General features: G+C 56.6%; 1 protein-coding gene across 15 annotated transcripts in view; it reads left to right on the top strand.

Annotated features, from left to right (window-relative positions):
- Nucleotides 1-22,180, top strand: part of PTPRS (protein tyrosine phosphatase receptor type S) — a 162,911-nt gene that overhangs the window by 4,430 nt on the left and 136,301 nt on the right. The window lies entirely within an intron of this gene.

The following is a 22,180-nucleotide window of genomic DNA, read 5'->3' as shown; positions in this document are numbered from 1 at the left end:
TCTGATCCAACATAATTCTCTTGGACATTTTTTTTTTTTTTCTATCTTGGGCATCATTGTCTTGGCTTAGTAATTTATGGAGCTTGGCGTTCCCCTTGCAATAGCTGCCTGCGCTGTCGGCTTATTTGCTGCTCGTCAGAGCAAGCCCTTGCAGAGCCGCGTGTCCTGCACGCAGAGCCCTTCACACATGTCCATGTCCCGCTGCAGCATCACCCAAAAAAGCGATTTTCAGCCCATGGTGCCTTCCTGACATCACTTGATAAGGAGCTGGTTGGGAGGCGTGAGTTTCTTTAAACTTTATTTATTTATTTATTTATTTTAAATCCATGAAGCCTCTTGGCTCCCGTCCTCCCACCAGCTCCCGAGGGCTGGCATGTTGGCACGGGGCTCCCACACACACGTGCGAGCAGCACACACCGAGGGAGGAGGTGGAGGTGCTGCCATGGCAAAAGAAGGGGACGGGGACGTGTGTGTCCCCTCCGGGGTGTCTGGGCATGAGGAGGGAGCACGTGCGGGTGCAGAGGGAGCGGCGTGGGCTGTACGCAGACCTGGGTGCGTTAAAGGAGATGCAGATCCTCAACGGTGCTTAGGGATGCTTCTGCTCCATCTCTGGAGATGAGTGGTGAGGGTGACAACAACCCAGCTCGTGGGGATGGGGACACGCCAGCACCCCGTGCTGGGATTTCTCCCTGTCCCTGGGACCTGCTGGGCCCATCAGGGACTTCTGTCCCCTGCCCCAGAAAAGCGAGGCTTTGCCGTGTCCTGACCCAGCCAGCCTGCTGCAGCCCTGGGCTACTGGGGACTCACCTGGGGTAGTGTGTCTCGGGTTTGGAAAGCTCTGGAGATGGCCTCTGCACAGCTCCTGGTGTGGCTGGGTTTTTGAGCGGGGTTTTTGAGCCCTGCTGCACGGACATGGCCAGCCCAGAGGGGGACGGGATTTTTAGCATTGCCCTCTTCCATACGTTATCATAGAATTGTTTTGGTTGGAAAAGACCTAAATTTAAGATCATCAAGTCCAACCATTAACCCAGCACTGACAAGTTACCACTAACCCGTGTCCCTCAGCGCCGCATCTGTGTGGCTCTTAAATACCCCCAGGGATGGCGACTCCACCACTGCCCTGGGCAGCCTGGTCCAATCCTTGACAACCCTTTTGCTGAAGAAATATTTCTTAATATCTAGTCTAAACCTTCTCTGAAACAACTTGAGGCCATTTCCTCTTGTCCCATCGCCTGTTCCTTGGGAGAAGAGAGCGACCCCCCCGGCTGCCCCCTCCTTTCAGGGAGCTGTAGAGAGCGAGAAGGTCTCCCCTCCTCCTCCTCCTTCTCCTCCTCCTCTCCAGGCTGAACACCCCCAGCTCCCTCAGCCGCTCCTCACAAGACTTGTGCTCCAGACCCCTCACCAGCTCCGTTCCCCTTCTCTGGACACGCTCCAGCCCCTCAATGTCGTTCTTGTGGTGAGGGGCCCAAACCTGGACACAGCCCTTGAGGTGGGGCCTCACCAGTGCCCAGTACAGCGGGGTGATCACTGCCCTAAAAAATATATATATATATATATGCACACACACACACATACTATAGCTCGGGCCATTGCGCTTTGAGTGTTGTCACACATCAGGATCTGTCATAACATCCATGCTGTAGTTCCTTGGCAACATTGGCACAATTGCACAACAATTAAGAGCTGCTCTAGATTAGAAAGCAGATCTTGGTTTGCCTAAACAGGTTTAAAAAAAAAAAAGCTATCAAATTAAACTGGACCAGGCAACTCATATAATGTACACACCTAAATTGGTTTAGCATTTGCATAAATCAGATTAAATCGGGGCTGTGGGGTGGTTTAGGGTGTGTGGCGGTTTCTGCCCAGCTCCTGGAGGTCCCTGCTCCCGCCGCGGTGCCGGGGCTGCTTTTGCAGAGCAGCAGCTGAATCACTTGTTTACAGCCTCGCTTCGTAGGCGATCGCTCTGCGGTGCTGGTTTACGTCAGGCCAGGGGGCTGCGGTTGGGCTGGGACCTCGAAGGTAACTGGGATGCTCCCACCTTAGCGGGGACGTCCTACGGGAGGGGGGAAAACCTGAAGGTCGAGCGGCTCTTGACGGTGCGGGAGGTGGGTGGGCGGGCGGCAGTGCGTGGGCAGCGGGGTTTGGATTGTGGTTCACAAGAAGGGTCTCTCTCTACGGGGGGATTTTCAAGCCCGCTGGGGTTTGAGTAGCAAAGCATTCGCGTGTGAGCCCACACGTGGGGAGCACAGCGCCTGGGTGTCCTGCACCTCCCGCTGCCATCTCTCCGCTTCAGTCTTGGGGCATCTCGGACGTGGTCTGCGAGGGCATGAAGGTGGGAGTGCATCCGGTGTCCCCCTTGGGAGCGCCGGGTCTCCTCTAGTCAAGCTCAAGAGCGCAGCAGGTACGCTGGTCTGCTCAGGCTTCAGGGATGACTCCCTCTCTTCGGCGCTTGCTGCCGCGTTTCTGGGATGTGGTGGATTTACACACCGGATTGAGGGACGAGTTGAGATACCCCAGATCCGAACTTCAGAAGTGCCCCAATTTTACATCATGCTGCTTTCAGGTTTTTTTCCCCCCCTTTCACTTCTGTTTGCGGGCAGCGAACACATGATGCGATGCGTTACACGGGGTACCCACGTGCTCTGGGCGCAGGAGGCACAAGGCTGGGGGCAGAGCGCTCTCCATCTCTCGTGCATCCACCGAGCCGGGATCGCAGACAGCAGGAAGGAGAGGGAGGGCATGGTGTGCTGGTGTCTGTGTGGCTTCTCAGAGTGCAATAATCTCATCTCGGGGAAAACGGCAGCCTCATCTGAAACTCAGCGCATTGTCTTTTTGTGGTGCTCGAGTCGTATCTCGCCATCTCTCCCTCTGAGCTGTTGCTTAATTGTTTTATTCTTCGTGGTGTCCCCGTCTCCAAATTAGTGCTGCTAGTAATTCCACAGATGATTTAAATCTGAAAGGTTCTTTTCTTAAAAGTCTTAATCGTGCTTCCCTCCATTTTGCTTTTGTGAAGACAGCAGAGATGGACGGATTACCTGCTCGCCGGGCTGCAAATGCATGTGCGTGTGTGCCTGCAAAATCTGCAGGAACTGGGGATTATTCTTAATCGAATCTTCAGCTCCGATATCATCAAGTGGTTGCTCTGGTTCCCGTGAAACGGAGCTGGGTGTTGCTTCTGGCTTGCACCGATGGAGGTTTCCCTCCTGCTGCTTTTTTCCTTTGTTTACCGCGCATTGCTGTCACTCGCTGGCACCGGCTTCGCCTCCTTCCCTCGCCGGCTGCGAAGGGGAGTCGGGAGCTGAGCAGCAGTTTCCAGTCGCTGCGTGAAGTTCCCATGTCACCCTCGACCGGCATCGCTCGGGATGTGCGGGAAGAGCCGTGTCCCGCTGGGAGCTCCCGGCTGGCGGAGGCAGGTGGGGACCGAAGTGTCGGTTCCTCCCCGCAGGAGGGGACGTCCCCTGGGCGGAGCGGTGGCCCTGGGCGGGCAGGGACGGTGACGGGGAAGATTTGGTGCCAAAGCACATCGAAGGTGTTTCTCAGGATGCTGTGGCTTCCACCAACAAATTGCTGTCCCCTGGGATCGCTCCTGTCCCCTCCAGGCAGATGGCTGTGTACCCGACTCTGCTGGGCAACCTGGGGGAAGATGGGGCTGAGCACTGCGGGCCAGCACCCGTACCTGCCCGCTGGCCACCTGGGAGCGGGCAGAGTGGCGGCCATGCCGTCTCCTGGCCAGGTGAGACCTGGTCGAGCTGAAGGCCCTGCGAAGGGCAGAGGGATGCTTGGGAAACCCAGAGGCACCGGTGCAGGAGCGATGCAAAGGCTGGTGCATGGGGTTTCCCCAGTGCAAACCAGTTCATGAATTAACTGGTATTTCTGTCCCTTGGTCCCTGGGATGGGGTCACTGGTGGCGGCACGGGCCTTGGCCCCGTGGCATTTTGTGCTGGACAATCACACGCCGCGAGTGGAGCCGCGCAGGGACCTCCCGGTCGGCTCCTTCCCTCCGAGTCGCCATTTTATTTTTCTTAAACGTTTATGTATAACCGTACACTAACCTATAAAAATTAGTTTAGGATGGCTGCCAAGAAAATCTCTGCAGTGCCTTGTGGGTAACTCCCTGTGAATTACCATAAAAGCTGTAGTGCCGAGGCTGCTGTGGCAGTTGTGAGGATGCCAGTCATAATGCTCTGTATTTAAAATTCAGATGAATGTGTAATGCCTTCGTGTCTGGATTGCAGCAGCTGGTAGCGTTTCTGGTGTCCCTGCCCTGCGTGCTGCTGCACCCGCTCCTGCGTTTTAATCTCTTCTTGCGTTCTTCCAGCGTTTTGCCTGATTACAAAATGCAACAGGTAGCAAAACGCGGGCTCAGCCGTGCTGCGAGGGAGAGTGGTTTCTGATAGCTTCCTCCCAGGAGGGACCAGCCTCCTGCTTCCATTGAGCCGGCGGCAATATTTCACTTAAGGGAAAAGCCGCTCCGTAACCCTTCCCCTCCGCATCCTGCACGAGCAACGTCCTGTTTCCGAGGGCGCTCTATTTCTGGGTGTGCGGAGCGCCGGGACCCGGACTCGCTCGAGCAGATGAAACCGGGGTCGTGCCGATGCTTGGTGGAGCCTGTGTGAGGGGGGACATCTCCTGCCGTGCTGGGGAAGGCTGCGGCTCGCTTGCAAGCCAGCCCGTTAGCTTTGCTGCTTCGCTATGTGCGCTTGGAAATACAAAGTGCTTCTCTCTATCTCTCTCCGCTGGTTTTCCTCCGGAGCAGCGAGCCAAGGTGACTGCGGGTCTCCGGAGCGGAGCCTCGGCCGAGAAGCCGCTCAGCTCGGCGCGGGTGCCTGGCAGAAGGTGCTGCTGATCTTCTGCTGGGCATGATGGATCATTTCATTTAAATTTTCCTGAAATATAATATTCATCATGGTGTCACTGTCCCACCTTCATTATAGCTTCCTGATAAACATCTCTAATCGGAGAGTGATCTCTCTGCCCTGCCAGAAGCCGCCTGGGGATAATGAATACGTTTTTGAAGCTGGGAGAGGGTGTCTCGGGGATGTGTTCCTGCTCTCCCACCCCTGTCTGTGCGGAGAATCACTTGCCCGGCTGATAAATAAAGCAAGACGCAAATCTGTCCTTCCCAGGTATATTGGTGGTATTTGTATGTGGCTGTTTCTGTTCAGGGCTCCAGGATGGTGGCGGTTCGGGTGTAACCCGGTGTCCCTGTTGGTACAGTGGGTTTTTTTCCCAGGGATTCCTGAAGGGACCCTTGTCCTGCCTGGGTCTGGGGTTTAGGGCAGGACCCCGAGGCAGCTCAACCCCCCCCCCATGCTGGGCGGCTGGGCAGCCTCTCCCGCCCCACGCGGGGCGAATCCCTGCCACCATCTGGGCTGGATTTTGGCAGGAGGGTGCAGCTTTATGCCAGCTCTCACGGGGTGGTGGTGGCCCCGCGTGTGACAGGGCACGTGCCACGTGCGGTTCAGATGAGCCATTTTACCTTCTCCCCATGTGTCCCGAGCAAGTCCAGCACCAGTCCTGGGAGCGGTCCCACCCTCGGCGCTGTGCCGGGGAGGGCGGCTGATGCGGGGCACGCGGCACAGCCACGATGGCCCCAGCTCCCCACCCGCCACGGTGGCCTCTGCATCCCTGTGCTGCCGACAGCCGGGGAGTCGCCATCAAAGTGCCGCTCGTCTCGTTCCTCTCTTAATTGGTTTTACCGCTGAGGAAGGGCTGCTGTTCTACAGAGAGCTCTGACGGCAGGAGCTCAGCATCTGCCCTCCCCACGGGGCATGGCGGGGGGTCGGTGTGCCCCGGCTTCGGCCACCTGCCCCAAAGCCAAGGTGATGTCTGATGTGCCTGGGATGGATTTTTTTCACCTGTGCGGCAGTGGGAGATGGCGGCTGCTGGTCCCACGTGCCATGGGGACTGCCCCGCTTTGGCAAGGAGAGTTGTGGTCTACTCGTCCTCTCAGCGCCTTTTGGGGAAGACCCCGGAGGTTTTGGGGAACCAGTTCCTGATCATCTCTGGGGTTTTGACCTTCAGCATCAGAATCGAAGCGTTGTGAGCCCCCAGAAGCCTTGTACAGCCTTGACCTCCTGGGCTGCTCTTCTGGAAAGGGCTTTCCTCTCCCTGTGCCTTGGCTTGTGCCTCCGCTTCCTCCTCCGCATTTGACCCAGAACACGCTGAATTTTCCTCTGGTTTGGGATTTCCTGTCACTTCTGTTCCTCTCCAGCATCCAGGCCGCAAAACTCACAGCCTGTTTCTGTCCTGTTGCAAAACTTCTCAGGAGGTGGAATGGATGGAGTCCATTGGATGGAGTCACTGGACACCATCCGTCCGCAATGCCCAGCTGCTGCTTGACTGTGCAAGCCCAGGCTCTGCCTGGAGCCCTAGGAGGGCAGCTGAGCAAGGTCCCTGCTAACTCCTTCCTGGAAGGACTTGTTGCACGGTGCTGATAAGAAGGTTTATTTTCTCCAGGAGCCCAAAGCACACCTTGGCACTCTCCAAGGCAGAGGATGAACCCGCTGTCAGGCTCTGAGTGGAGCTGGGTGTGGGCAGGAGGCGGCGGTGAGGTCCGAGGACGAGCCACCATTGCTGCATGTCCTTCCAACGTTATCCTGCTTCCGCAGGGAGAGATGAGGAGGAAGCTCCGGCAGCCCCTATCACCCTTCAGCGCCTCAGTTTTAGCAGTCTGACCTGTGGAAGCCTGTCCGGGGCTGAGGGCTGGGAGCACCGGTGGCGTTCCTGGCCCCAGGGCTGCTCACAGACTACGTGCCCTAAAGGCTTTCCTGCTGGTCCCCGTAAGGGGGTCCCGGTGAGGCCGTTTGGGTTTTGAGAGCCACCACAGACCTCTCGGCATCTGCTCCCGACCTGCAGGCAGCAGGACGACAGCTTTGGTGCTTTATCCGTTCCTCCCTCCGCAAAGCAGCTTGAAAATCCCTGGGGCTGAGCAGCTGCCCTAGGGGTGTGGGGGGCGCCAGCGTCCCTTTGCTTCTCCTGCCGGAGGTGACATGGGCAACAGCACCCATCCAGCGGCTCCAAGATGTGCTGACCTGAAAATAGGTGTAAGGTTGCTTTCAAAAGAGGAAAAGTAGGGAGGTGGGGAGGAACAAAAGAGTTTCTTAGAAACAAGAAAGGTAAATAAAATATTTAGTGGTCGTCACAGCTAAAGCTTCTCATCCCGGCTGCCTTGGGGAGGGTGCCCCGTGGGTTGGGGGGGCTCAGGTGGGTGCCCAGATGGGTGCCATGGGCCTCCAGTGTGCACCCAGCCTGGCAAGGAGCTGGATTTCAGGCTGGGTGAGGAGTAGCGAGGAGGGGATGAAGAGAGGAGATGCAGTTTTCATGCCTGGAGGTGTGTTTGGGGCTGGCAGGGGTCCTCCCGCTCTAGGTGTGCGCAGAGCTGCGCGCGAGGATGCAGCTGGGACATTGTCCCCAGTGTCCTACCTCGTCCTGTGCTTGGCTTACTGGGCTGTCCCCCTCATCGAGGGTGGCTGATGTGGTTTGGGTCCCTGCTCTGCGTCTAGGGGAGCTGGGGGACAGCACTGGTGAAGCCGGGGGGGGACACAGGCAGGTCACGTCTGCGCTGGCTTCGGGTGCCCCCTCGAAGGGGTGAGCTTGCTGCATGCTCGAGCGACTCACGCTGCCGAGTGCGCACTGCTGGGATGGGGAGCCGGGGGAGAAGTGCTTCAGCTCTTGCCCAGAGCCTTTCTGCAAAGCGCCTTGCACAGGGCTGTCCTTGGAGGGGTCTGTGCCCCGGAGCCACCGTCCCCAGCGCTGGCCCGGCCGGTTCGGCCTGCGCAGCACGGAGGCTTATATTTCGCTCCTAAAAACCACCCAGAGCCAGGCTGTAATTAGGCTGCGTTGTCTCGTAACTGGATCTCCCAGCCCGATGCTTTGTTCTTGGCTTACCCTTGACTTTTTCCGAGGTCTTTGCGCGAGTCGTATCCTTTCTCTGTGCCTCAATTTTTCATCCTCCACCCTGACTCCTGCAGAACAGACGCTCTCGAGGCAGGGGCTGTCTGGCACTGTCTCAGGCGGTGCTTGTCCCGGAGAGCCTTGCTCTCCTCCGAGCCCTCTAAACCTGCTCATCAGGAGCATTTACAGGTGACTTGATTGCAGGCTTTGCTAGGGAGTATCAGAGGAGTTTGTGATGCTGGACTCTTGTCAGGCCCCCAGAACGCTCTGCGGCCTGCTTTAATCTTCAGAATAAAATTAAAGCAAGGCTTTCAACTTGGATTTTTCTTTGGAAGTCACTTTATTTTAAAAACACTTTTTTTTCTGATTAGTCTTTTAGGAGGGGAAAAAAACCCATATCCTGACATCTTGCCTATTTAAATAACTGCTGGGCTTGGGCTTTTTTGAAGTTGCAAGATGGCTGTGCTGCTTTCGCAGTGCCCTCTGCCAAGGCAGCGCTGAAAGCGGAGGCGCCCAACAGAGTCCTTCTGTCCGTCCCTTGCTGTCTGTACGTGGATCTCTTGGCTCCTCTTGCAGTCGCAGCCTCTGGATATGGATAGCGGGAGCAGGGAGTGCGGGACGGGTCCCCTTTGGCACGCTTGCGCTGGGCGTTGGCTGATGCCGTGAGCGCACGCTTGCTTGCCATTGAGTCTCTTGAAGCGTGCTTTGGCACAACTGGGCGAGAGTCGGGAAAACCCACGTCGCTGCCGAGCAGCCCCATTCTGGGGAAGGTTTTGGGGCTCTTGGGAAAGCTTTGGGGCAGGTGGGATGGGATGAGCTGGGAGCGCTTGGTGCCTGGGGGAGGATGGAGCAGGCGGCAGCAGACGGGTGTGCGGGGGACACCGCCGGGAGGAGGCGGTGGAAGGGACACCGGGTGCGGGAACAGCCCGTGCGCTCGGCGGCGGAGGGGACGTGCAGCCCCGCTGCTCAGCTGGGTGCCAGCTCTTCCCAACGGGGCTCCGTGCCATGGCCGCCCCCTCCCAGGAGGATGCGTGAAAGCTTCGGCAGAGCCCCGTGCCGTGGGAGTGGGAGCTCCCCGCTGCCGCGTGAGAGTCCGGGCTCCGTCTCGCCCCTGCGGATGCCCGGGGAATGTGTCCCATGGGTGCTGCTGCAGCACAGGGCAAGCAGCCACTGCTCAGCCAAGGTTGACCAAAGACGTGTCTCTGTTCTCAGCTCCTGGGCTCTGGCCACCCGCTGCTGCCTGGATCCAGCCCTCCTGGCAGCACTTCCCTTGGTTTCTGTTTTCCCTGTGCCGCGGAGGCAAACTGGAGCAGCATCCCTGCTCTGCATCTTCTTGGGCAGAGAAGCCGGCCCCTCTTCCTGCTGCTGGGACCAGGAATCGCCCGGAGAACGTGGCAGGCCGGCGTGGGAAGCAGCTTTTGCTCTCCCACCTGGTCCCTGCTCTGCTCTGGGTTGGGGGTTTGGCATTTTGGGACAGGACTGTGAAATCCCAGCCTGGGCTGCCACGTTGCGTTGTGTCATCGTGCACAGACCCTGAGACTTTGACCAACAGGGTGACATCCCTCTAAGGTCCTGTGCGTGGGCTGGCAGGAGGGATGGGAGATGCTGCAGCTGACCTTGGCTGCTGACCCCCTGCGGGTCACAGCTCTGTGTGTGAGCAGAAATGCCTTTTGGACCAGCATCAGCCTCGCGCCGTAGGGGAGGCTCCAGCCCTGAGATAAGGCTGGGGCTGACGCACAGAAACCTGCAGCTGCTCGTCTTCTCCCCAGCCTCCTGCAATTAAACACGCAACTGGAGCGGTGTCTGCGGCGAAGCTGCTGATGGTGGCTCGATGGCTCTGGGACGAACAGACACCAACCGTTTTGGTTTTCAGGCACTTTCATAACTCACGTAGCTGGGCCTCGCGCCGCAGGGTGTCCTGTTCTGCCTCGCCTCCAGCATCGGCCGGTCCGTAACTCTATGTTCCAGCAGTAAATTCACCGCGAGGGGAGGTCTCAGGTTCCCTCCCGGCTGGAGGGGTGCCCGGGAGCGGCAACACTCGCTCCCTGCCCCGTGGCATGACCTGGCGGGGAACGCAGCCCCGTCTGCCCGTGGCCTCTGCCACCGGCTCCTGCTGTGCTGACGCAGCTTTTGGGTCCCTCCGGTTTGGAGGCAGGGTGCCCAGAGCACTGCTTGTGGGATAATGCAGGGAAAACTCTCCAGGCATCCCAGCTCGCAGTGGCAGAGGTTGTGGCGAAGCACCGTTGCGTGGTTCGCCGTCACGTTTCCCTGCTCCTGGTGGGATACACGCGGGCTCTGCCGTGCTTCCGACGCTGTGTCCTACCCAAGTGGCAGGTGCCCTGAGTGGCTCTAGGAAAAACCCTTTTGCTTTGTTCATTGTTGCTTTTAAAATGGAGCAGTGTCCCGGGGGCTACGGGGCACCCGAGGACCGTTCTCTGTCTCCCCGGGGCCGAGGGAGCTGCTCGGGACGCTGCTGGCAGGCTGTCAGCGAGTGTTGTCCCACGACCAAACCCCGTAGGGGTGCAAACTCCCACCCTTCGCTGGGGAGGGATTTGCAGAGGATTTTCCACCCTGTTGTGGGGCAGCTGGTGCCACGGCTTTTTCTGAGCTCTTGGGGCAGATCTGCCATCGTGCATGTTGATTATTTATTCTTTCTGCATGCAAGGGCTTGGCTAAGCGTCCTGGCTGTGTTTTTTCACCGCGGGTGAGCGCAAGAGCAGAACGAGCCCTCTGTTCCCCAGGGTGGTCAGAGCGAGCTGGGGAAGCTCGGGGAAATGCGATGGTCCCAGGTGGCCCCGGTGGGCGTTTTGGGGCCAAGGAGAGCAAAAGGGGCTTGTTCACAATCACGAGTGGGTGCTTGTGCTCTCGCACTGGTCCTTAACATCCTCCTGCGCTCTGCTGAGAGCCCGTGGGACTGGGAGCACTGGGCTTGCAGCTGGGGCAGGCGTGGGCTGATGGCCCCCTTGTCCCCAGCGGTGACAGTGGCCACGTCTGCCCCATCCCCCTTCCCTTCAAACTGAGCAGGGGTAGCTCTTGGAGAGCTTCTCCCGACCTTTCCAGCTTCGTGCCCTCAGCTGCCACCAAGTGACACGGTGACATTTCACGTCTTGAATGTCTGAGCAATTTCAAAAAGAAAAAGCCAGCAGAAATGAAATGCTTTGGCTTTTTTGTGTCCGGCAAATTGGATTTGGTAACCTGGAGCCTCATCTGTCAGCTGGCAGGGCCCCTCCGTGGCCAGCGGCTGGTGGGACAGGGTGGGAAGGCGGGGGAAAGCGGGGCTGGGATGCAGGGAGGAGGAGGAGGAGGAGGGAGTGGTGTTACGCAGCAGTGTGTAATATTTGCTGCATCTTCAGCAGTGCGTTTCTGGAGGTCTTTTCGGAAGAGATGGGTCTTTGCATCAGGCACGGGACCTGCTGCAACCCAGCCTGGTCGAGGTGGCAGTTGCCGTTTCTCTTTCCCAAGCCAGGAAAGTAGCGTCTTTACCTACCTCCATCAACGACATGATGCTACCGTACGCTGATTTACCCCAGCACGCTACAGTGGCGAGGCAAAATCAATGCAAATGGCTCTGCCACAGAAACCGCCGCTCGCCCAGGCGGGTTTGGGCAGTGCACGGCCCTGTGCACGAGCCTGTTGTGTTTGCACAGAGCGTGGACCTCGTTTGCCGGGGGGGGGCAGGCACTGGCCCACGTTGCCCTGGCATGGCTCACCGTGAGACGGCCAGCGGCACACGACCTGCTTTTAAATAGCATGCCGCGTGTCGCGTTATTTATAGTGCGTGTGTGTGGCAGGTCGGAGGTCACAGAATCATGGAATCGCCTAGGTTGGAAGGGACCTTTCAGATCATCAAGTCCAGCCGTCAGCCTAACGGAGGTGACACCCCGCCTCGAGGGCCGTGTCCAGTTCTGGGCCCCTCACCACAAAAAAGACATTGAGGTGCTGGAGCGGGTCCAGGGAAGGGCAGATGTGCCCCCGGTCCCTCCTGCCGTCGCTGTGGAGCGGGAGGCAGCGTGTGTGCAGGGGGAGGTCATCTCCTCTGCTTTCGGGCTTCCTTGGAGAGCTCTGCTCAGGCTTGATGCAGTTTAACCCTGCTCTGGGGATGGGCGCGAGGAGTCCTGGGTCCCTGGGGAATTGCAAAGTTGCTTCCCTCCCCTTTTTCTTTTTTTCTAAATTAAGAAAAAAAATAAAGAAAACAAACAAAAAAGGCTCTCCATGAAGCGGGCGAGCGTGGGGAGACCCATCTCCCTGCCGAGCTGTCACGGGCAGCAGCCGTCGCTGCCCCGGGGCTTTGGGGACCCTGCACCAGCCCGTCGCTGCTGCCAGCGCTGGGGCGGCTGCTCTCGCGCTGTCCCTGCGTCCCCTCGGCCGTGGCACCTCGCTGCTGCAGTTCCCTCCGTCCGTGCGTCAGTCTCAGCCTTGCCTTTCCCCGGCACTGGTTTTGTAAGCCCTGGGTAGATCCGTCACTGCCCACGTGGTCCTCGTGGCAGCTTGCAGCCTGCGTTGGGGTTTTGCAGGTCTTGCTTGGCTGCTCAACAGGCTCCGGCGTGGGATGGCTGCAGGCTCTGGAAGACTCTCCAATGCTGCTCATATGGAAAACACTCTCCGTAACCACAAGGAATGGAGATGGTGCTTAAAAAACACACAAAAAGGTCATCTGTAGGGGCCTCCAGAATGGGGATATTGAAGCTGCCTCGCGTAATTTCTGCTGGGTTGACTTGAGAAACTCCTTCCCCTGAGCCCCAGGGATGTCTTTACGAAGCAGAGCTGTGCAGGATTCGTCCCATCCTGCGGATGTCATTGGACTGGATGCTCCCTCCCTCCCACCGGGAGAACACCGGGCTGGCGGCCCCAGCGGCATTGCCTCGGGAGGGCTGATTAACCCTGTTTTTTGGTTGCACGAGTCCTTGTGCATCAGCTGCTGCTTTAGGCGTTCCCTGCGCTCCTGGAGCAGTCCCACGGGAGGGCAAAACGCGAATCCTAAATCCTCCTGCACGAGCAAGCACAGCCACTGGGACAGGAGAGGAGCCCCAGCTCCGACGGGGATGTGGGCGCCTGAGCTGGCCCCAACTCGCTGCTGACCTCAGGGGGCTCCAGGAGGGCTCGGGGCCGTGGCAAACATCTTGCTGAGGTCTTGGAAGGGGGCTGGAGGACTCGGCAAGGTGCTGCAGCACCGGGAACCGCTGCCTTGGGTCTCCCACGGCTGTGCTTTGGCAGGAGAACTGGTAGAGACAGAAGCACCTTCCAAGATTATTTGGTTCCCGATGAACACATTGCAGCTTTTTCTGTCCTAACATCACCTAGAAGATCCCCACCACGCCGAGCATCAGGGGCGCGTGGCAAAGTCCAAGGCCAGGGGCTATATTTGAGGCTGAGCTGCCCAAACCCTCGCTGGGCATCAAGCAGACCAAAGCTTGAGCGCAGCAGGCAATGAGTCCAGCAGGGCCACCAGGAACATGGCTACCAGAAGATACCCAATTGGGTGGAAAATCCCTTTATTCAGTTTTCCCGTGTCTGAAGTGCAAGTGGGAGACTTGGACCTGGCTTTTTCCCCAATGTGGAGAAAGGGGCTGAAACCTTCTGCCCAGGCGCTGGTGCCATGGATGCGTGTGGCACGTCCTCCTGGCTCCGTCGCCTCAATTTAAGGATTTGATGCATCCTGCTGTTTAAAAATAAATAGCTAGCTATTTTGGGCCAGGGAGGCAAACAAATCAACAGACCAGTGATTTCTTCAATCATCCTGCATGCTGCACAAGGGAAAAATTAATAAAGTACCTGCCATCCCCAGAAGCTATTTGTTAAAGCCAACGATAATGATGGGCAAAATTGAGTTCCTGCTTATGATGGGTTTGCTCACGCTCCTGCGCTCCCACTCCCTCCCCAAGGCATCGCCGGTCCTCACAGTGCTATGGGGGGAAAGGAGATACTGATCCGTGATCCAGGTCTGAGCTTTTCCAGCCTTGGGATGAGCAGCACAGGCTCTCCAGCCACTCTGGGGATTCGCTTGTGCTCTGAGAATTGGGTCTTTTTATGTGTTTTGGGATCCATGAGAAATGTGGATTATCCGTGGAGTTGCTGTCCTGTGGTTATTGCTCACTTCTTGGTAAGTTTGGGCCTTTGGAGGCTTTTCAGGGTTTTGCAGAAATTGCTCCTGGTGTATGCCTGGTGGAAACTGCCACATGTGGTGGTGGTGGCTGTTGGAGACCAATGTTGCAGACCAAGGGAACATTATTTTTCCAGTTCATTTTGGAACTTTCTCATCTGTAAAATGGGCACACGTGGAGGCATCCTTCATCAGGAGACCAGGACTCAACTCATGAATTCATGAGGTTTTCACATGACAACCATGAACTTCAGAAGACCAGGGTTTCCTTGGGCTACTGCTAACTTGTTCAGAGAAGCAGCCAACATTACCTGGCTCCTTAGGGCTATTGGCTGCTCCATGTTTGCTCTCCGAACGTTAACCAAAAACCATTCGGCTTGTGACACTGAGAATAAAACACCACATCATGGGAGCATCCAGCATCTCTTGATTGCTGAGTTAATGGTGTAGGAAGGCTGAAGGAGCATCCTTGCCTCCAGGTCTCGTCACTGCAGAGCAAGGCCCCCGGGCACCCGGTGTCATATCTCCCCTCCCCACCCCCTGTGTTCAGTTGCATCCAAAATACTTCTGCAGCCTTGTGGCAGGGACATCCCACAGCTCGTTGCAGTTTTGGGGGGGCTGCCATCCAGCTGCTGCCATTAGGTCCCCCCGAAACTTTCCTCCCGGCCAGCTTATGTCAGGAATATTTCATGTGTGATAACAGTGCAGGATCTCACGTCAAGAGAGATGGAGGGTTTGCCCAGCTGGGAAACGGGGCTGTTTATTTACGGGTTTAGTGTGGTGTGTGTCTTGCGTTGCCTTGGTGGAATATTAACTATGCAAACAGCAGGTTAAATGGCTGTGAGTGTAAGATCCAACCCCAAATACATCGGTGTGGAGGCCAGAGGGAAAGCTGAGCAGGTCAATGCTTATATCCCACAGCTCAAGTGGATAGAGGTCTCCTGAGAGATGACTTAAGAAATGCCTTTCTCCCCACCCGGTTTGGGTAATGCCCCATCCTTAGCCTTGTCCACAGGAGCCCTTTTGGCATCAGGGAGGCTGAAGGCAGTGTTTGCTGCTCCGTGTTTTGGTGGTTTTTTGTGATGAATATTCTCCTCCTCCACAAAATACCCACCTTCGGGCTGCTTTCATGTTCAAAGCAAGAGGCGCACAGCTCCTCCTGCTAATGAACCTTTGCTGGTTGCCCCAGCTCGTGGGTGGGTGTGAAGAGCAGATCTGGATTTAGCTCACTGCTGGCGAGGCTTTGGGAAAAAAGTGGGGGAAAGTCCCTTTTGAGTTTACTGTTGCTGTAAGAGACGCAGGCTCCATGGCTGGTGCTGACTGGGGAACGTGGCCGTAAGGTGGTACAAAGTGTCCCTTGAGCTGAAGGTGTGCTCCATGGCGGTGGATGAAGCTCCCATCCCACTTTCCAGATGGCTCACGGGTCCTGTCATAGCACCAATGAATATTTAAACCAAGAGTTTATCTGTGCTCAGAGCATTTAAATTAAACAGAGTGCAAGTTGTATTTTTAAGCTGCTGTTGTTGAGCCCTTGGGAGTCTGTGGATGGAGAGGACCCGTGGTCAGCAGCATCTCACCGTGGTGAGGCACTGGCTGCCCCTTTCCAGCTGGGTTTGTTTTGGGCCTGTGGGTTCCCTCGTACCTGTCTCTGGGCATCCTGCGCCTTCTTTGCAAACAGAGCAATACATGGTCTTTCTGGAGAAAAAACCACTAGTCTGCAGTGATGGAAAATGAGGTAAAAATTCTCTGTTCTTGGAGGAACAGAGAGAAGATCTGGTTCATGCTGGATGTGAGCAATGGGTCGAATTTTGAGTCTTGTCTTTAGGATCCAGATGTCCATTTTCATCTGAGGGTGGTGGGTCTGAGACGGGACTGTCCCAAGGGACCCCCTCTTGGGGGTCAGGATGAGCCGACCTCCCCTCCGGGGGTGGGTTGTGTTGGGGCTCCAAGGAGCTCCCACCCCAACAGGGGGACCTCACCATGAATGCTCTTGATAACGCCGTGTGGCAGCCACGGCGAGCGGCTCAAGCCTTCTCTGGCACAGAAAGGACAAATTAAATAAACATGTTTGATTGCTTAAACATTTGTTTTTTAAATTAGCAGCAGCTTTTTTATATTAAAGTATGTGGATATGCTGCTGGGGAACACTTTAGCAAGTTGTTTTTTTCTTCCTGGTGCTACTTTTCCAGAGTGATTCCTGATTTAAAAACCAAATGAAAAATGCAGGCCAAGTTTGAGGTTTAATCCTGCAAAAGATGTCGATGGGAAGAAAGCACGCTGCTTGGAGCCGTGGGGCCCCGTTTGGATGCGTGATGAGACAGGCCTCGAAGGCAGCGGCGTTTGCAAACCCTGCCTTGCAAGCGCTGGAGAAAAGGGTCTATGAAACAGGGCTCCATGAACGTGCGCAGCTTCTCGAGAAAAGTTGTAGTGGTCCAAGAATTGTAAAAACATTGAAATCTTCAGCAAGGAGGCGTTTGGAGGTGCTGCGTGTGGGAATGTGCTTGTCCGTGTGCTCAGAGCGACGTGGCTCTGCTGCCCTTGTGCCCTGGTTTCGGCCAGCTGGGCTTGGGGACCTGCTGGGCTTGGGCTTGGGCTTGGGCTGGGCATCTTCCCCTCCAGGTGTGGTGTGGTGGGTGACCCTGCGCCAGGCTCTTCCCCGGCTGTGCCTCTGGTTTTGCTTTGACTCTTCGGTTTCTATCCTGTTTAGGTAGCAAAGAGGCAGCCCGGCGTGAGGGTTACAGCTCATTCAGCATTACAGGATGAGGGGGTTTTAGATGCTGCTCTAATAGTAACCAAGATTGCTAAATAGCATCTCTGGGAAGGCAAAAATGCAGCCAGAGAGACGCTAATGCTTCAGATTGACCTTGCTTGAAGCATGTGGGAGTTTGCTGTTTCCATAGGCTTGCTATCGGTGTCCTAAAATAGCATCTGCCCAAAAAAATAACTCCAACAACCGAGCAAGGATCCCTGTGTGCGTACCTGTCCCCGCTGAGGCTTTCTGGGTGTGGCGGCATTGCAGGTTAAACTGTGCTCCTGCCATTTGAGAAAAAAATTAAATAGAGTTTCCACAACGCTGCTGCTTTTTGTGTCGTCCCCCCGGGTTGTAGCAAAGCTCCCAGCAGCCAGCTTGGGGACCAGCCTGGCCTGGGGGAGCCGACAGGGGACTTTCCCTTTGCATGGACCCCAGGCCACGTTCTTAATTTTCTAATTAATGGCTGCATCCCGCACAAGTGCGGCTCCAGCTTGGCTGCGAGGGTCCGTGCACGGCCGCAGGATCAGGGGCTCTCCATCACCTGAGCGGGGAAGGGGATGGGGGAGGCAGAGGCTGCTCCTACCCTGCCGCTGCGCCTAAAGGCGACCAGCGGTGGGTTTTGTTGTTGTTGTTTTGTTTTTATGTATTAAAGGTTTAATAAATGGAATTAAATACTGTGAAACTTAAGGTAATTAAATGTGGAAGCAGAAGGAAAAAAATTGTAAAGCATCCTCTCCAGGAAACTAATAGGCTCCATGCCTCCTTATCTTAATGATTTTCATAATTTAGCTGAATGCAGAGATAATGGATCTGATGAACCTTTCTGGAGCTAACTTTAGATTTAATGGGCTTCTTGCTGGGGAGCGGGGTGGGGGCAGGTGCAATCAATGCGCTTAAGGAGGGAGATAAGAGCGAGAGAAGCTGAAATAAACAGCCGAACGGCTTTTCTGAAGTCTTAAAAGTTGCTGCCTGTCCACGCTGAGTGCTCCCTCCTTCCCACCTGGAATTAACCTCGGAAATCGTTTTCAGAGCCCACGTGATTTCCTCCGGCTCGGCCACGGCGGCGCTGCCAGCGGGTTTTGCCTTTCTGCCCAACCTCTGACCCTCCCTGGGACGAGGGAGCCGCAAAGCCGGGATCATCTGCGTTAATCTGGTCTCATTGAGGTGGGATCAGTGAAACCACCTCGCAGATTCACTGTATTATGGAGCAGATTGAGGGACTTAGAGAGCAAATTTAATAAATATCATTTCGATATTACTTGGTGGAATAAAAAAAGAAATATCCACTGAGCAGCTGACGTTGAAGCACCCTTGTGAAGGATGGCTAATAGGGACCTGATGTGTTTGGAGATCTGGGGGAGAGGGGATGGAGAAAACGCTGAATATTGGGGTGGTGTGGGGGAGACGGGAGGAAAGGACATTCCTTGGGGCTGGCCTGGGCCAAGAGCTGGGGCACAGCAGCACCTGTGAAAGCAAGTAGGGCTGGGTGTGCTTGGGGAAGGGGGAAATGTGGGTGTTTGCTGGGGGATGGAGGTAGGACCTGCACCTTCGGTTCGTCACCAGTGCAGCCGTGAGTCTCCCGCTGCCCCCTGGGCTCTGTCAGCAGTTTGTGTGACCGCGGTGCTCCAGCTGGTTTAGGGGCAGAGCTGGGTGGAGATGCTGAGCTGACCCTGCACCCAAAGCAGCTTTGCTGTGTGGGTGCTGTGGTGACTGCCCGTGACGCAGAGCCAAACAGAGCCCCGTGTGCCCGGGGACAAGCCAGCGCCCTCCATGGGCACTCTGGGCTCTGGTGGTGGTGGCCAAAGCTGGGCTTTTCTGCAGCTGAGCTGGACATTTGAAAGTGGCAGCTGCCACATCGCTTTATGTCTGCTTTGTGTCAGGGAGGTGGCATGGTGTGGTGCCACGTCCAGGGTGGCTCTGCCATGTCCAAGGGTGGGACTTTGGGGGTCCCGTGGTGCCTTTGTGTCGCGGGGCTCCCTGTAGGTTCCAGCGGAGTCTTTGACCTGTGCTCTAACATGGCTGGAGCCTCTTTGGGAGCTCTCCAGTGGAAAGAGCGGAGCTGCTCTAACAGGCCAAGGGCATGAATGGGGGGATGAGAGGTGGGTGCAGGTACCTGGGGTGCCCGCGTGTGGCCCGGGCTGGGATCCTCGCTGCATGCCAGGTCCTGCTTGAGGATGGGGTCTTCTGCCTGGCCGTCAGCAGAGCAGTGCATCCAAGCAAAATCCTGTCGACGGGGCCCGAGGAAAGCTCTGGTTGCAGGGGAAGAGGGGAAAGCAATTGCAAAGGGGAACCCCAAACCCTTTCTTCCAGGCCTGGTTGTGGTAAGCGAGGTTTTGGCTGTGCCAGGGTGTGGGGGCGGGTGCTGCTGCCCACTGTCACTCGTGGAAGCGTGCCTGGATTGTGCACCTTCCCGAAAGGCTCCGGCGAGGGCAGGGTGCCTGTCCCGCGCCTGCGCTGAGGACCTGCAGTGGAAGGTGCCGCGCTTGCAGCTGAAGGGGCTGGTTCATCTTTGTCCCTGGCAGGACCCCCTGCCTGCTGGAAAAACACTTGGGTTGGGAGAAATGTGTGACCTCTTGCTAACCCCCTTTTCCCCTTCCCCTCTCGCTCTGCAAGATGTTAAAAAGAAGGAGGGGGGGAAAAAAAAGGAAAAAAAGAAAAAAAAAACCCACGCTGCAGCCAATCCAGGGAAGGCGAGAGCCGAGGACCATATCATTAAAATGCTAAAAATGAGCGTGCTGAAAACAGACACAATTGGGTATTTAAAGCTCTGAATGAAAAGAGTGTGTGTTAGCCGGCTTGCGGAGAGCCGGTCTCCCAGAGCCCCTGGAAAATATGTGGTCAAGCCCGCACCATTAACTTTTTGTTTCTGGTTTGTAAAGTAGCTGTGAAATCCCGGGGGGGCAGACCCCACGCCCCTGCCAGGCCGGGAGGATGCTCGCACTCTGCTGGGGGGGCAGCTTTGCCCGTCACTCGCTGTACGTTGGGCAGCCTTTTGCTGTCCTGCAGCAATCTTTATCCCAAAATGCGGCGCTTGGCACGGGGACTTGTGTGGCCCCTGCACCTGTGGGTGCCACCGGGTGGGATTTGCACCAGCCGGCCCCTCTCGCACCGAAGCGTGGGGTGCGTGGGTGGAAGGGCGACCCAGCTTCAGCCCTGCCCCAAACCAGCCACATAATTGCTGCTGGGTGAATCACTGCTAAATCACTTCAAGGCTGTTGCATCATTTGTTTGTGGCTTCTTAAAAACTGGGCAGCTTGGGCTGCTGGAGGCTCCAGCTCAGGTGCCTGGGGCCATACGGAGAGATCTGAGGTCCTCCGGTGGTTGATGGTGCCTCCTTTACCTGGCAGTGTGGATCTTTGCAGCCACGCTCGAGCATGGGTTTGCCGCATCCCAGGTTGTCCCTGGGTGGAGGTTGTGGCCAGTGTTTAGCTGCAGGCTGATGTTGGCCGCAGCGTGCTGGCGCAGCTGTGCGGGGGGTTATTTCTGGGCCCCTACGGGGGTTTCCCTTGGGTCCGTACGCAGAGGGATCTGTGTGGGTGCAAAATGCCCCCTAAAATGCCTCCTAGGGCAAGTATTAACTGCCAGGCTGGGCTTAGCTCCAGCAGGCAGGAACAGATGAATCAGACACTTAATGGTAAAATCAAACCTCTCAAAGTATTAAAAACAACCCCGCTCCAGCGGGCTCCTCTCTGCCGAACGGGGAGCCCCAGCGAGAGGCAGCAAGAAGGGATTTTTAAACCAAACTGGGATTTTTCGGGGGGCCTCCCCCCGTTCCATATCTTTTGGCTGCCAGCATCTACGAAGGGGAAGTTCTACCCCGCCTCCCGCGGTCTCGGATGTCAGGTTGGCAAGAAAAATCCCATCTGTTTTCAATCTGGATCCTCACTTCCATCCACCCAGCCTTTCTCCTCCCCGCGCTCCCCCGCTCCCAGCCCCCAGAGCTGGCGTGTGCGCCAGGCAGGCCTCGGTGATGCTTTTTTTTTTCCTTTTTTTTCTATTTTTTTTTTTCTTCTAAAAATGTATGTGGCCTCCTTTGCCCCCCGCGTCCCCCCCCTTCTCCCAGGCACATGCTCCAGCGCAGCCCTCTCCGCACCGGGGCCTGCCAAGAGCCTCTCTGAGCTCAGCCCTGCTACGGTCGCTGGCTCCGAGAATTCCCAAATGACCAAGGATTTTCAACCCCGAGCTTTGACAAAAAAAAATATTTAAAAAATTAGCAAAATATCTCTCTGTGTGGAAAAGAAAAAAAATAGGCAAAATCAAGAGGGGAGGGAAGGAATTTTGTTGTGATTTTTTTGTTTGGGAGTCTTGTTCAGTTCCAGCTTCTTGGTATGATTTGGAAATGAGCAAGTACAGAGTGTTTTGTTCCTGCCCAGAGATAACAGAGCTGCTCTGAAATCCTATATAGAGTCAATGCAAAGATGTATACGTAGCAATCATGATAACCCTAATCCCTCTCTGAAGAAACCCTTTTGTTGCACACCCCCTCGCCTTTCTCTTCGCTGTCCTCTCTTGCTGCGTTTATGTCTTATTTAAACTATAAAGTCCTCAGGCTAGGAATTACCTTCTCTCTTTACAGATGGCTGTGAGAGCTTTGCACGTCTGCAGAGCGCCATGAAAAATAAATGAAGGTGGTTGTGGCTTTTGTTGTTGGGTTGTTGGTGTTTGTTTTTTTGAAGTGTTTGGAGGTGAGAGTTTATCTGATGGTAGAGCCAGGCCCCAAGTAGGAAGGACCCGATGAGTGGTGTTGGGCTTTGGGTGGCCAAAAAGCTGAGGGCGGGGGTCAGCCCAGCTGCACCCCTTCCCTTTCGGCTCCCTGTGCTGGGCTGGCATGGCACCACTTGAAGCTGCCCTGTGTCCAGGGTTTGGGGGGCTCAGGGGGAGCCCCAGCTCCTGCTGGCAAGGGAAGAGCTGTCGGACTCGGTTGTCAGGCCTCAGCTTCCCCTTTGGGCAAACGCTGCCCGATGAGTTAATGGCAGCATTGCCAGGGGTGCTGGGGGGAGCAGTGGTGCTCCCCTGCCGTGGGGAGGGCGAGGGGGGCTTCTGCTTTTTATTTTGGGGAGCTCCATGTGACCTGTGGGGACAGGGCTGTGTGTGAGGGCACCCCAAGGGACTCCGAAGGGACCGGTATGGGGGGACGGACCCCAAAGGGCCAGGCAGGACGCCAAGGGCAGGCTCGGGGAGACCCTGCATGGAGGCTGGGGTGGTCCCAGGGCCAGGCTGGAGGGCGGACCCCAAGTCCAGGCAAGGGGGACAGCAAGGCTCAGCTGCAGCGGCACCGGAGTAGGACCAGGGTGGCATCCCGGGGCCGGGCTGTGAGCCACCCCGCGGGCGGGCGCCCTGAGGGGGCGCCGGCGAGGCCTGGCTGGCCGCTGCGCTCCCCCCGCCCCGGGCCTCCCGGCCGCGCTGCCCCCCTGAGCCTCCCCCGGCCCCGC

The sequence above is a fragment of the Chroicocephalus ridibundus genome, chromosome 22 (genome assembly GCF_963924245.1).
Source record: "Chroicocephalus ridibundus chromosome 22, bChrRid1.1, whole genome shotgun sequence".
In the NCBI taxonomy this organism is placed as follows: domain Eukaryota; kingdom Metazoa; phylum Chordata; class Aves; order Charadriiformes; family Laridae; genus Chroicocephalus; species Chroicocephalus ridibundus.
The sequence above is the reverse complement of the archived record's forward strand: the minus strand, read 5'-3'. Positions and strand labels throughout refer to the sequence as shown.